The 15,576-nt window shown below is 35.2% G+C and overlaps 1 non-coding gene across 1 annotated transcript; it reads right to left on the bottom strand.

The window, feature by feature from the left end:
- Positions 1 to 11,599: 11,599 nt before the first annotated feature.
- LOC128032303 (small nucleolar RNA R71) lies at positions 11,600 to 11,707 on the bottom strand. Its single transcript, XR_008188430.1, has one exon. It is a non-coding gene; the product is annotated as a small nucleolar RNA R71 (small nucleolar RNA).
- Between the last annotated feature and the right edge of the window lie 3,869 nt (positions 11,708 to 15,576).

Here is a 15,576-nt window from a genome sequence, read left to right as displayed (position 1 = left end):
TTGAAAGCTTAAAACCCTAAATATGGCTTCCTCCTTGCTGATTTCGTTCACCATTAAGAAGATGAGCATATTTTGCCATCTTTTTCCCATTTAAATCTATTTAATAACCAAATGACTAAAATGCCCCATTTAAAAAAATCTATTTCACCCATTTCTTATGTCTATTTTTGTCCATCAACTAACTAATGGTCTAATTACCACATAAAGACCTCCAATTTAAAATTTCATAACAATTAGACACCTCTAAGATGTAGAACTCAACTTTTGACTATTTACAATTTAGTCCTTTTGACTAAATTGAGTGCCCAAACGTCGAAATTTTCGAACGAAATTTTTACAAAAATTTTCCGTGAAATTGTAGACCATAAAATATAATAATAACCATATTTTCCTCGTCGGATTTGTGGTCCCGAAACCACTATTCCGACTAGGCCTAGAATCCGTCATACAACTCTCCCCTTAGGGATTTTCGTCCCGAAAATCTTAGGGAAAAGAGGTTTGGGTCTGTTTCCTCATAATTTCCTCCGGTTCCCACGTAGCCTCTTCCATTCCATGTTTTTGCCACAACACTTTCACTAAGGCTACACTTTTATTTCTTAACTGTTTGACCTCCCGAGCCAAAATTTTTATGGGTTCTTCCTCATAAGTCATATCTGGTCGAACCTCAATCTCTGTAGGAGAAACTATATGTGAAGGATCCGAACGATAACGTCGCAACATCGACACATGAAATACATTATGTATCTTTTCCAACTCTGGCGGTAAAGTTAACCGATATGCTATAGGGCCAACTCTCTCGGTAACTTCATATGGTCCAATAAAACGTGGACTTAGTTTGCCTTTACAACCAAATCTCAGAATCTTCTTCCATGGGGATACTTTCAAGAACACTTTATCACCCACTTGAAACTAAATTTCTTTTCTCTTTAAATTCGCATACGACTTTTGCCGATCTGAGGCAGCTTTTAGGCAATCACGGATTATTTTCACCTTTTCTTCAGTTTCTTTCACCAGGTCGACTCCATGAATCCGATTCTCACCGAGTTCAGTCCAATATAAAGGGGTTCTACATTTACGCCCATATAATGCTTCATACGGTGCCATTTGTATACTTGACTGATAACTATTATTATAAGCAAATTCAACCAGTGGTAGATATTTCTCCCAACTGTCCTTCATTTCTAAAATACAACACCGGAGCATGTCTTCAAGAACTTGAATCACCCTTTTTGATTGCCCGTCAGTTTGCGGATGAAATGCAAGATCGAAATTCAATTTCGCACCCAAAGCTTCCGTAACTTTATCCAAAACCTCAAGTAAATCTCGGATCTATATCCGATATAATAGATTTAGGCACCCCATGTAATCTCACTATTTCAAAGAACATATAATTCCGCCAACTCGTCAAGTGAATAATCAATGCGTATCGGAATAAAATGGGTGACTTTGTCAATCTATCCACAATTACCCAAATAGCATCTTTCTTCTTTGGAGTTAAAGCAATCTCATCACGAAATCCATCGTGATATCTTGTCCCACTTCCATTCGGAATCGTTATCGGTTGAAGTAAACCCGATGGCACTTGATGCTCACCTTCACTTGTTGATGATTAAACACTTTGTTACAAATTTCGAGATATCCTTTTCATGCCCTACCACCAATACAACTTCTTCAAATCATTGTACATTTTCACACTACCGGATGGATGATAAACCACCACTGTGTGCCTCACCTAAAATAGTCCGAATTAGCTCATCATTTCTCGGTACACATATTTCGTCCCGAACATCACCAATCATCCGAACCAATTTGAAAATCTGAGTCAACACCGCTTCACATCGAGCTCTCTTGGCTTGCAATTTACTGTCATTCTTTTGAGATTCCCGAATTTGCTGAAGAAATAACGGTCTAGCTCTCAATTCAACCAACATTGAGCCATCATCAGATAAAGTTAACATCGTACCCATAGCTCTCAAAGCAAATAAAGATTTTCTACTCAAGGCATCAACAACCACATTAGCTTTCCCGGGGTGATAATCAATCACTAGCTCATAGTCTTTGATTAGCTCGAGCCATCTTCGTTGCCGCAAATTCAAGTCTTTTTGACTCATCAAATATTTCAAACTCTTATGATCAGTGAAGATTCGGCACTTTTCACCATACAAATAATGACGCCAAATTTTTAAAGCAAAAACAATGGCAGCCAATTCTAAATCATGCGTCGGATAATTCTTCTCATGCGGTTTCAACTGTCTCGAAGCATAAGCTATTACTTTGCCCTCTTGCATTAACACACACCCAAGGCCATTCAACGATGCATCATCAGAAATTACAAACTCCTTCCGGACTCAAAGTTGCACCAACACTGGCGCCTCGACCAATAATGCCTTCAACTTTTCAAAACTCGTTGACATTTATCGGTCCATTCAAACTTGACATTCTTCCGCATAACTTAGTCATAGGAGAAGCAATCATCGAGAATCCCTTGACAAATCGTCTGTAATACCCAGCTAAGCCCAGAAAGCTTCTAACTTCAGTCACATTCTTTGGTGGCTCCCAATCAACAATTGCTGAAATTTTGCTTGGATCAACCCGAATACCTTCACTTGAAACTATATGTCCCAAGAATCCAACCTCACGAAGCCAAAACTCACTTTTCTTTGAATTTAGCATACAATTTCTTTTCTCTCAGAATCTGCAACACAGTTCTCAAATGTTCTGCATGTTCCGATTCATCCCGAGAATAGATTAAAATATCATCTATGAACACCACCACGAACTTGTCTAAGTACAGCCGAAAAATTCGGTTCATCAAGTCCATAAAATAGTGGAGCATTAGTCAACCCAAAAGGCATTACGAAATTCATAGTGTCCATACCTCGTTCTAAAAGCGGTTTCGACACATCGACTCTTTAACTCTCAACCGATAGTAACCGGACCTCGGATCGATCTTGGAGAACATCATGTGCCCTTTTAATTGATCAAACAAATCATCAATTCTTGGCAAAGGATACTTGTTCTTTATGGTCACCTTATTGAGTGACGATAGTCAATACAAAGTCTCATAGAGCCGTCCTTCTTTTCACAAATAACACGGGGCACCCCAAGGAGAAAAACTCGGTCTCACAAATCCTTTATCATCAACTCTTGTAATCGAGCTTTTAATTCCTTCAACTCATCGGAGCCATTCGACACGGTGCAATAGAAATCGGTGCGATGTGTAATGATCAATAGAAAACTCAACTTCTCTAATCGGAGGTAACCCATGCAATTCCTCTCGAAATACATCTCGAAATTCACAGACTACCGGCACTGATTTAAGCTTTGACCCAGTTATATCAGTATTCAACACATAAGCAAGATAAACTTCACATCCCTTTCTCAAGTATTTCTGGGCAGACATGTGCGAAATCACCATAGGCAACTTATTCGCTCCTCTGTTTCAATCCGGAGAATTTCACCATTTTCACACTTTAATTCAAGAATTTTCTATCTACAATTCACCTTGGCATCATGCAGTATCAACCAATCCATCCCCAAAATAACATCGAACTCATCAAATGGTAACAACATCAAATTAGCCAGGAAACAGTGACCTTGAATCATCAGGGGACAATTCTTGCAAATCTTATCAACTAAGACATATTTGCCTAAAGGATTTGATACTTTAACTACATATTCAGTGTTTTCAACAGGCAATTTCTTACTAGATACCAATTTCATGCATACATATGAATGAGTAGAGCCGGGATCAATCAAAGCAATAACATCAATATCATGAAAAGAAAATGTACCAGTAATCACATCGGGAGATGAGGCATCCTCTCGAGCACGTATGGCATAAGTCCTGGCAGGCGCTCTAATTTCTGATCCTCCAACTGCATCTTTCATCACACTTTTACCATCGACTTTGCTTCCCACATTTCTGCGGTCTCCCTCTACTAACAATATCACCCGATCCACTCTTGGCAAATTTTCTTCCTCTCTTCTCTCGTGGCAATCTCTTACATAATGCTCTTGGGAACCACACCAAACAAGCTCGTTTAAATCCCCAACACTCACCAATATGTCGCTTTGCCACCTTGTTGACATTCGTGCCGGTGTTTCCTACATTGCCCACACTTTCTACAGAGGTAGCTCGAGTTGTAGCTCTAGAATACGACCTCCCTCGGTCTCTGCGTGAATACCCAATCGAACCGGTTGGTCGTGGATCCATCCCAAACTTCTTGGATGAGATTGAAATGTTCGCCCATTGTCCTCTTCCTTACATCTCGAGATTCCATCTCGCCTTCTCTTTCTCTACTCGGTTCTTGACTTTACAGCCCGATCAACTAACACCACAAATTCTTTTAACTCTAAAATCCCAACATGCAATCTGATGTCTTCATTTAGCCCTCTTCAAATCTTTTACACATAATAGCCTCCGAGGCACACATTCTCGGCATATTTACTAAGCCGAACAAACTCCCGCTCATATTCTCTCATCGACATTCGCCCTGTTTCAACCCGAGAAACTCTTTGCGCTTTTGATCAATAAATCGTTGGCTTACGTATTTCTTTCTAAATTCTTCCTGAAAGAAGTCCCAAGTAACTCTTTCTTTTGGAACCACCGATATCAATGTTTTCCACCAACGGTATGCCGAATCCTTCAATAAAGACACAGCACATTTCAAACATTCTTCAGGTGTGCAAGATAATTCATCAAATACCCGAATAGTATTTTCAAGCCAAAACTCGGCTTTTTCCGGATCATCATCAACATTGGCCCTCAAATCTTCAGCCCCATGCTTTCAATTCTATCAACAGTGGCTTACTTGATCTCACTAATTGGCACTCCGTGGAGCTACGGGACCGGTTGAGGAATAGGAGGGTGGAGGAGGAGGAACATTCGGATTTACGGACATATTCTCAGATACCAATCACTCATCATCCGGAGGAAGGCTTCCGAGCCTCATCCCGTCCATGTGTCTCATGTCTACTCTCTTCTCTGCGGTCACTTGCACGAGAGCCGTGCGTTACATTTTCAACATCATCTGCCACACCTCGATCAGGATCCATTTACTATATAAAACAAAATTTTAAATTGTCAGAAATCATCACACTATCACAATAATTTTATGGCATGTATAGACTGACTTCCACACGTATTTTCTTGGTCCGAGAACCGACTAAACCGTAGCTCTGATACCACTAAAATGTAACACCCCTTACCCGTATTCCTTACCGGAACAGAGTATGAGGTATTACTAAATTTTTAAAAAATTTCGACAGCATTCCTACTTATTTTTGCTTAAACCTCCTGCAAATTTAGAACACATTCCAATATACCAACCAATTTCATTTGTATAAACACACATACAGATTAACTATTAATAAACACTACATTTAAAAGGGAACCATAACATATATTTACATGATGATCCCACATTACATAAATTGTCTATACATGCCATAAAATTTCGGAACACTAGTAGTAAAATACCCCAAATGTGAAGGATAGTGTAGATGATTGTCTGACTTCGTTCCAATTTCCGAGTTGTTGGAAGTCACTATAATCAAGAGAAAAATAAAATTGAGTAAGCATATAGCTTAGTAAGTAAACACATGATAAATAAGTAATTACTCCCATAACTACACCAAAATATAAACTTATTCATGAATAACTTTATTGTTTAGGCAATTTCCAGCAAGCTGTTTTTCTGCATCATAGTCGCTAATTTATTTTTAGCTGGAGCTACAGGGATCCAAATTGAGTTCCATAAATTTTCCCTGAAACTAGACTCATATACCATTTCACCATAAAAATTTTAGAATTTTTGACCCGGCCAATTAGTACAGTTTATTCATTAAACCTTCCCCTGTTTCACTGCCCAACGGTTCTGACCCTTCCTCACTAAAATTCACTTAACTCTCTGTACAAAATTTGAAAAATGGTTTCGCTTGTTTCTAATAAAAATAGACTCAATAAGGATTCGAAGGATATAAATTTCATGCCATAATTATTTTTTTACAATTTTTGGTAATTTTCGAAAGTTAGACCAGGGGATCTCGAAATCAATCCAGCCCTGTTTCAGTAAAATTCAGATATCTCCAAAAATACAACTCTTTTGCTTATTCTATTTCTTTCATATGAGAATAGATACATTCAACTTCAATTTCATATATTATTCAGCTTCCCATTCATTTTCCACCATTTATGGTGATTTTTTTTCAAAGTTACCCAATTGCTGTTGTTCAACACAGTTTATAATTAAATCGTTCCTTTCGCGTTTTTGATATTTTCTCCCATCTCATACATGGGTCGATTCAGTATTCAACTCAATATTTACCCCATAAAATTTTCCACCATATGGCAATATTCACCTTCCATACTTTTTCGTTGAACACTCGGAATGTTAACCGTTATTGGTGGATCCCGCACTTAGCACCACCACTGAATCGGGGAATCAGCACTTAGCAACCCCTCGGGGGATCAGCACATAGCAACCCCCTTTTCATTTCAAAAATATGGTGAATATCGCACTTAGCACCACCAATGAAATCGGGGAATCAGCACTTAGCAACCCCTCGGGGGAATCAGCACATAGCAACCCCCTTTCACATTTCAAAGATATGGTGGATCACACATAGCACCACCCATGAATCGGGAATCAACACACAACAACCCCTTTTATATACAACATACTCCGGCTTATTCCGAGTGTTCAACCCATAAACCATATATTGCAACCCTTTATCACCTTTCCCAATTTAACAACATTTTTAGGATATTGCCAAACATTTATTTTAATTCCAAATAAATCTAAACATATATCAAATAATATCAAAATAATACATTAAGTCACGTGTTTACTTACCTCGGTGCAAAATATCGTAATTTTGCACTTTACTCCACTATCTTTTCTTTTCCCCGTTTGATATACTCTTCACGTCTTTCTTGATTATGGAGCTTGAAAGCTTAAAAACCCTAAATATGGCTTCCTCCTTGCTGATTTCGTTCACCATGAAGAAGATGAGCATATTTTGCCATCTTTTTCCCATTTAAATCTATTTAATAACCAAATGACTAAAATGCCCCCATTTAAAAAAAATCTATTTCACCCATTTCTTATGTCTATTTTTGTCCATCAACTAACTAATGGTCTAATTACCACATAAAGATCTCCAATTTAAAATTTCATAACAATTAGACACCTCTAAGATGTAGAACTCAACTTTTGACTATTTACAATTTAGTCCTTTTGACTAAATTGATCGCTAAACGTCGAAATTTTCGAACGAAATTTTTACAAAAATTTTCCGTGAAATTGTAGACCATAAAAATATAATAATAACCATATTTTCCCTTGTCGGATTTGTGGTCCCGAAACCACTATTCCGACTAGGCCCAGAATCGGGCTGTTACATGCAATGTTTAATTTAGATCCTTAAACCCAACTAAGTTGAGGTTCGTATTATCTTAAGTTAGCTCTATTGCCTTGTATAGTTTTTGGGTTATGTAATTAAACTGTTGCAAACGTAAATGTACTTCTGACCTTACATTAATGCTAAGAAACCCTTAGCTAATATGATAAGTAAAATGCATATTTAACTAGGTAAAAGACTCCAAAAGGACTTAATTTGGTTTCCAAACTCATGAAAGATCGAGTTGCCATGGAAGTATTTCCGAACATTATTAAGCATGATAAAGTAAAATGAATTGATTAATATAATTATCCTAGCCCATTTAAAGTTGATTGTTTTTGTTTCTAAAGCCTTCATTCGTACATTTAGTTAAATTGCATCTAGATTAAATTGCATTAAGGATCACTATTTGCATTCAATTAAATTTAATCATCAATATTTATTGAATTTTTACATCAAATTGTTAATTATAAATTTTGAAATTAAATTGGTTAAGCTTATATAGTCCCTGTGGAGATAATAACTCATTTTACTTACTTATTACTTGAACGAATGTGTACACTTGCACAAACTGCGTTATAAGTTTTTGGCTCCGTTGTCGGGGACTGTTGCCTTAATCACTTTGTAACAACTCATTTTCAGTGAAATCAAAACAGTAGTTTCGGGACCACAAATTGAAATTCGAAAAAATTATTTTATTATTTTATGCTCTATTGCGTGATCAAAATACCATATAAAAATTTCATTAAGAAATTTTACTGCTTACATGCTCAATATGATATAAAGGACTAAATCTCGTAAAGTGCAAAAGTTGTGTTATAATAGCTATAGAATTTTAAAGCGGAGGTTCTTATATGGTAATTAGACTATTAAATGTGATAGTGGATGTACATGACTTGGCATTAGTGTAATTTTTAAAGTTAATTAAGGTTAATTTTGTAAATAAGTAATAAATGATAAAATAAATAAAACCAAATTTGCTCTCATCTTTATCTATCTTTTTTTTCCAACTAAATATTGAAGGAAGAAAGCCATTTTTTGCTCTTTAGGGTTCGACAAGCTTGTTTCCATTAATTAGGTATGTGGTTTGTCCCATTTTTGATAACTTCTATGTTTCCAGGATCGTTGTAGCTTAATCTAGCTAGCCTGGGCACTAATTTGTGAAACTATTAAAGTATTTTAGTTTTTCTATTGATGAACATGTTAGGGTTTTGAAGTTTAATGGTATAAAATGAATGGGTTTTGTTAGATAAACAACGTTTGTAAAGGAATTTTGATGAAATTATCAATTAAGGATTAAATTGAAAATGTGATAAATTGTGTGGTAAAATTATGAATTTGTAAAAAATGTGGGTTGTTATAAGCATGTATATAATTCAGCTATGATGGGTTGTAATGAAATTTTGCAAATTTCCATTTTTATGAGATAGGGACTCAATTGTAAAGAATTAAAAGTATAGGGTAAAATGGTAATTTTGCCAAAAATTTGTGTTGGACTAAATTGAATGTGAATTATATTGAATTGAGTTAAATTCATTAGTATAGATCTGGTTAGACCTCGTATGGAGTTAGATCGTGGCAAAAAGAAAATCTCGGATTAGTCGCCTTCGTATCTACGTACACTCATCGAGGTAAGTTCGTGTAATTAAATTGTACATTTATATGTTTTAAATTGAGTTATATGTTTGTGAAGTGTGTAATCATCATATATAAATACCAATCGCATATCCGACGATGTACAACGATTACTGAGCCCCGTTTGTGCATTAAGAATTTGTAGGATACAAATGGCATGTCATTAGGGTTACCGATTTCAGCTCTTATGATCTTACCGTTATTTAGCTCATATGAGCTTACTTTTATTCAACTCGGATTAGCTTACTTTTATTTAGATCGGAGGAGCTTATCGTTTACAGCTCGTATGAGCATACATGTACATGAATTGACGAATTACAGTTCAATACACCTCGTGTGTACTACCTACATATCCAACGATATCCTAAATGGTTCAATGGGCATTGTTCTATTACGAGATTGCATGAGTTCAATACAAACTGCCACAGGTATTTAGATGAGATATATGAAAATGGTTTGTACATGATATATAGATATATGATGCAGAAATTATACGTACATAGAAGTTTTATTATTATTGAGCACATTCATGTTTCTTGATATTGATATGAACTACATGACTAACATGGTTGATGAGGATATTTTAGGCTTTTGGCCAAATTGAGTTTGGATATGCTTTGTATGCTTACCTTAAATGTGACTAAATGGTAAGTTAATTCTATGTTATACGAACTTACTAAGCTTAAATGCTTACTCTGTGTTATTTTTTGTGTTTTATAGTTATTCGAAAGCTCGTTTGGATTGGAAGCTTGTTAGAGCTATATCACACTATCCATCGCTCTTTTAGTACTTTCGGTTATTTAATTTCAGTTATAATGGCATGTATAGGTTAATTTTGCCAATGTTGGCATATAAGTGTTTTGTTTAGATTAGTCACTTATATGGCTTGTGTTTGGTATATTTTGATGTGTATATATATGTGACCTTATCATATTTGATGTGTGTTTGATATGGTAGAATGATGAAAAGTAAAATGTGGCTTTAATATGCATATAATATATGTTATATACCTTAGTGTGATATAGTGCTTTGTTATGGAAAACTTATAGATAAATTGATGTTAGCTATAATTGGTATTTTGGGTACCAAATGGGTGAGTTTGATAAGTGACCTACATGATAGGTTTTGGTACAATTATTATATGTATTTTGGTCACTTAGGTAAATTCGAATACATGGTTTACACGTTTGCATATTGTCATTTTAGGTGCCTAAGGGTAGATTGGTTGTATGTGATGAATTTACATGTTTAAGGCTTGATTTTGACTTGTTTTGAATGCCTAATTATGACTTGTGTATATGCAAAATGTTGAGTGTAAATGGATGCCAAGTTGGGTGAGAAATGTGGCTTGTAAAATGGTCTATTTTGTTCCACGCTGGCAGAGACACGGGCGTGTGTCTCAACAGTGTGTGAGACATGGCCCTGTGACACGGCCATGTGTCCCCTGTATCTTTTATAGAGTGCAAGTTAGTATGCTTACACGGCCTAGCACACGGACGAGTGGCTTGGTCGTGTGGCACAAGTCAGTGAGTTACACGGGTATGGACACAGGCTGGCATACTGCCGTGTGTCCCTATTTAGAATGCACACACGGCCTAAGACACGGGCGTGTCTCTTGGCTGTGTGAGTCACACGACCTTCTGACCCTTGCAGCTTTGAAAATTTTAAATGCTTTCGAAATATTTTTTGAGTTTCCAATTTAGTCCCGATTTGTTTGTAAAGTGTATTTTGGGCCTCGACGGCTCGTATTAGGAACTGTACGCATGATTATGATTGGTTTTTGACATGAATGCTATATGTTATGAAATGTTTGAATTTTTCTGTTTGTTTAAATTGTAAACTTTTGTCATACTCCATAACCCTGTTCTGGTGATAGATTCGGGTTAGGGTATTACACAGTCTTTGTGAATTTTTTTTTACATTTTTTTTCTTATTTTGTTTTATTTCTAGCTCTACTAATTTATTCTTTATTCTTTATTCTTTATTTATGATTTATTTATCAGGTGTTTTATGAGCATAGATTGAATCATTGATCTATTACCTGTTGACCCTGAAATAGAGTGGACTTTTAGATAAAAAAGACATGAGAGATCTGTTCAAAGACAAGTCGAGATAGACCATGGAAATTAGAACAATAGACAAGGTAATGGAGTCAATCAAGTGCACAACCCAATCCTTATTGTTTATGATAGGGATCATGCCATCAGGCAATATGCTGAGCCACTCTTCAATGAGTTAAATTCGGGAATTAGAAGGTCAGATATTGAGGCACCCCAATTCGAGTTGAAACCAGTGATGTTTCAAATGCTCCAAATGGTGGGCTAGTTCAGGGGTATGCACACAGAAGATCCACACTTACACCTTCGATTATTTATAGACGTAGTGATCCATTTGAGTTAGCTGGTGCGATTGAAGACGCACTGAGGTTTAAACTATTTTCATACTTGTTGTGAGATCGAGCACGAGCATGGCTGAATTCATTACCACCAAGTTCAATATCTAATTAGAATGAATTAGCAGAAAGGTTTTTGGTAAAATACTTTCCACCAAGTAAGACCGCAAAGTTACGTAATGAGATAACAACTTTCCAAGAAATGGATGATGAATCTTTGTATGGGGCATTGGAAAGATTGAAGGAATTACTTCGTAAATGTCGTCAACATGGGATTCCTCATTGTATCCAATTAGAAACGTTTTATAATGGTCTCAACCCACATACAAGATTAATGGTGGATGCTTCTGTGAATGGTGTGATTTTATTTAAGTCTTATAATGAGGCTTACAAGATCATTGAAAGGATTGCAAGCAATAACTACCAATGGCCAATGAATCGAGCAGTTTCAGGAAGACATGTAGCCAGAGTGCATGAAGTTGACACACTAACTTCACTCTCTGCTTAGGTATATTCTATTTCCTTTATGTTAAAATAGTTTACCACTAATGGTTTACATAATTTTGTAGCTCAATCACCAAGTTAGTATGATGTTATTTCTTATGTACGCTATGGGGATGGTCATTCTTTCAAGAATTTCCCTTCAAATCCTGAATTAGTTTATTACTTAAGGAACCAATATTAAAATAGAAGTGGACAAGAACCGCAGCACAACTTCTACAATCCTTCATGGTGGAACCATTCAAACTTTTCTTGAAGTAACTAAGGAAATGGACCGAACAACAATCAAATACATCATAGACCCAACCAAACCCAAGGGTTTAACCAACAAGCCCCAAAACCACCCCAAGCTTATTCATCGAACATTTTGGAGGACTTGTTGAAGGCATACATGGGGAAAATGATGCCTTGATCCAAAGCCAAGCAGCAATGATCCAAAGGCAAACAACAACATTGAAGAATATGGAGAACCATATGGGTCAGTTAGCTACTAAGCTTCGTAGTAGACCACAATGAGCCTTACCAAGTTGTAACAACCCGTTGTTCAGTGGTGTTGGAAACAATGGTTTCGGGGCCACCATATCCGACGAGCCAGTTTGTAAATATTAAATAATAATATTTACGAGTCATACATGGTTTTAAAAAGGTTTTTGATTTGATAAAGTATGTTATATCAGTGATTTATTAAGTTTAAGTGGTATGACCATAAGGTCAATTGGTTTTAGAAAATGAGGTATCGGGACCTCATTTCTATAAATTGAGCTATAAATATTTTTTATAAATATTTACGGAGTGTTATTAAGGTGGTATTAAAGTTCCGTTGAAAAATTTTAACTTTTCGATGGTTAATTCATTAAAAAGGACTAAATTGTAAAAGTTGAAAAAGTCGATTGTTACTAGTTTAATGGTGTTAATTGCTTAAAGAATTATAGTTGAATGGCCTTAATGGGTAATTTACCCATACCTAAGATAGTGGGACGGTTGGATGCTTTAAAACCTTTTAATTTTATATGTTTTATAAGTTAATTTATTATTAATTAAGTAAAAGGTTAATAAAGTATGAATAAATAAAAGGTTAATAAAGTAAATAATAATATTTACGAGTCGTATATGGTTTTCAAAAGGTTTTTGATTTGATAAAGTATGTTATATCAGTGATTTATTAAGCTTAAATGGTATGACCCTAAGGTCAATTGGTTTTAGAAAATGAGGTATCGGGACCTCATTTCTTTAAATTGAGCTGTAAATATTTTTATAAATATTTACAGAGTGTTATTAAGGTGGTATTAAAGTTTCGTTGAAAAATTTTAACGTTTCGATGGTTAATTAATTAAAAAGGACTAAATTGTAAAAGTTAAAAAAGTCGATTGCTATTAGTTTAATGGTGTTAATTGCTTAAAGAATTATAGTTGAATGGCCTTAATGGGTAATTTACCCATACCTAGGATAGTGGGACGGTTGGATGCTTTAAAACCTTTTAATTTTATATGTTTTATAAGTTAATTTATAATTAATTTAGTAAAAAAGTTAATAAAGTACGAATAAATAAAAAGTGGCCATCTTCAACATTAAGCTTTCTTTGTTTCAACTGAGAGCCATGGCTATGGTGAAGTGAGGTTCGACCATGTTTCGTTGTGTGCATGTAAATCCTTTAGCTACCCGTTTCTAATATTTTTATGTTTTAGAGATCGTTGCAACTAGGTCCAGCTAGACTGTACCTTCGATTTTGAAATTGTTAAAGATTTTGAATGTTGTCATTACTGAATCTTGTAATTTTTTATGTTAGTTAATGAATTTGGAATGTTGATTTATAATTAAAAGTATTTTCATAAGTGATTTTGATAAATTTATTGATTAGGGACTAATTTGTTAAAATAATAAAATTTCAAGGATTTAATGTGAAATTTTTGCATGAATGGGATTTTTTGATAGCATGAACATTTGACTAAGCTCAATTTTGGGTAAAAATTGTTAATTTGCATGTTTTGGACTTAGGGACTAAATTGAATAATAGTAAAATTTTATGGGAAATTTTTTTAAAATGTCAAAAACAACTAATTTGCATAAAATTAATTGTTTATTTTCTAAATTAATAGATTGAATGAACTTATTAATTTAGATCAAGATCGGGTGGAAAATATTTGGTATTTCTGCAATTATGCCCCTGAACTTTGGTATTTCTGCAATTTAGCTAGGTAAGTTCGTATGAACTGTACTATGTATACTGTTGATTAAATTGAATGTTATTATATGAATTTTATTGGAAATGAATCGATAGATATATATATATCTTATTATACAATTTATCTTGTAATGAAACGATGGAAATTCAACGACGTACGACGACTACCAAGTCCCGTTTGAACCTTAGGAATATATAGGATACAAATGACATGTCATTAAGGTTACCATGTTTCGGGTGTTAGTCCTGAACGTCCTACCGATGGCTGAGATTCTGGCATGTGTTGCGGTTACTTGACAGCTTGTGTGAGCAACACCGTGTAGCTATGTTCCGACTGACAGCTTGTTTGAGCATACCCAAGTTACCATGTTTCGGGTGCTAGTATTAAATGTCCTACTAAGGGTTGAGCAGACCCAAGTTACTGTGTTTCGGGTGCTAGTATTAAATGTCCTACTAAGGGTTGAGGTCGGACATTAGTTGCGGATACTTGATAGCTTGTGTGAGCAGCATCGTGTAGCTTACATTCCAACCGACAGCTTGTGTGAGCAGACCCATTTTACAGCTCGTGTGGGCTATGACTATATGTTTAGCACACTTTCTGTAAGATTTCTTACATACCCGATATTATTCTAAGTGGTTCAACAGGCATGAAAAGGGATGAATCGGTAAGGGTTTCGATTGATTTCACTACAACAATTATAGAAAGGTATGATGTATCGATGATTCAAGTAAGAACATTTATGATTATGAAAAGTATGATTTAACTGATGCTATGTTTATGTCTTATGTGTTATTCAAATGAAATGGTAAAAGAAATGATATGACTTAAGACATGAAACTATATGAATATCCTTAATATGGTGATATATGGAAATCATGTAAGTTAAGATGAGTAATAGATTCAAATGATACATGTTGATATTAAATGGCTATTCATGTTAATGTGCTTATGATTTGTATCATGTATGCTAACATGTTTGGTGTGAATGCTTAGACTTTGGCCAAGATTTGGTTGGACCATGCCATGTTAATTTATAGGTTATGCATTGTAATGGTATGTGCCCAAATGGATATATGTTTGAGTTCATGAAAGAATGGTAAGGTTTAGATTATATAATTTCTTGTGAAATGGTTTATCATGCGATTAATTACAAAAGAGCTATGTTTAAATGCACTAGCTTGTGGCTATGGTTGATGATATGCTTATGTCTTGTGTGTTATGCATATGAAATGGGTGTGGAAAGGTATTGAAATAGTATGCTCATATTTGAAATGGGTTGATATGACTAAAGTTTATATAAGCTTACTAAGCTTTCATTGCTTATGTAGTTGTTTTTCCTTTACTTTTTTAGATTATTGGAAGCTTGATCTAGTTGGAAGCTCGTCGCAGATCTATCACACTATCCAACAATTATAACGACATGTATAGGTGAGCTTATTATTGATGATTAGATAAATGTTA

Source organism: Gossypium raimondii, chromosome 8 (genome assembly GCF_025698545.1).
Source record: "Gossypium raimondii isolate GPD5lz chromosome 8, ASM2569854v1, whole genome shotgun sequence".
NCBI lineage: Eukaryota > Viridiplantae > Streptophyta > Magnoliopsida > Malvales > Malvaceae > Gossypium > Gossypium raimondii.
This window is presented reverse-complemented; position numbering and strand designations above follow the sequence as displayed.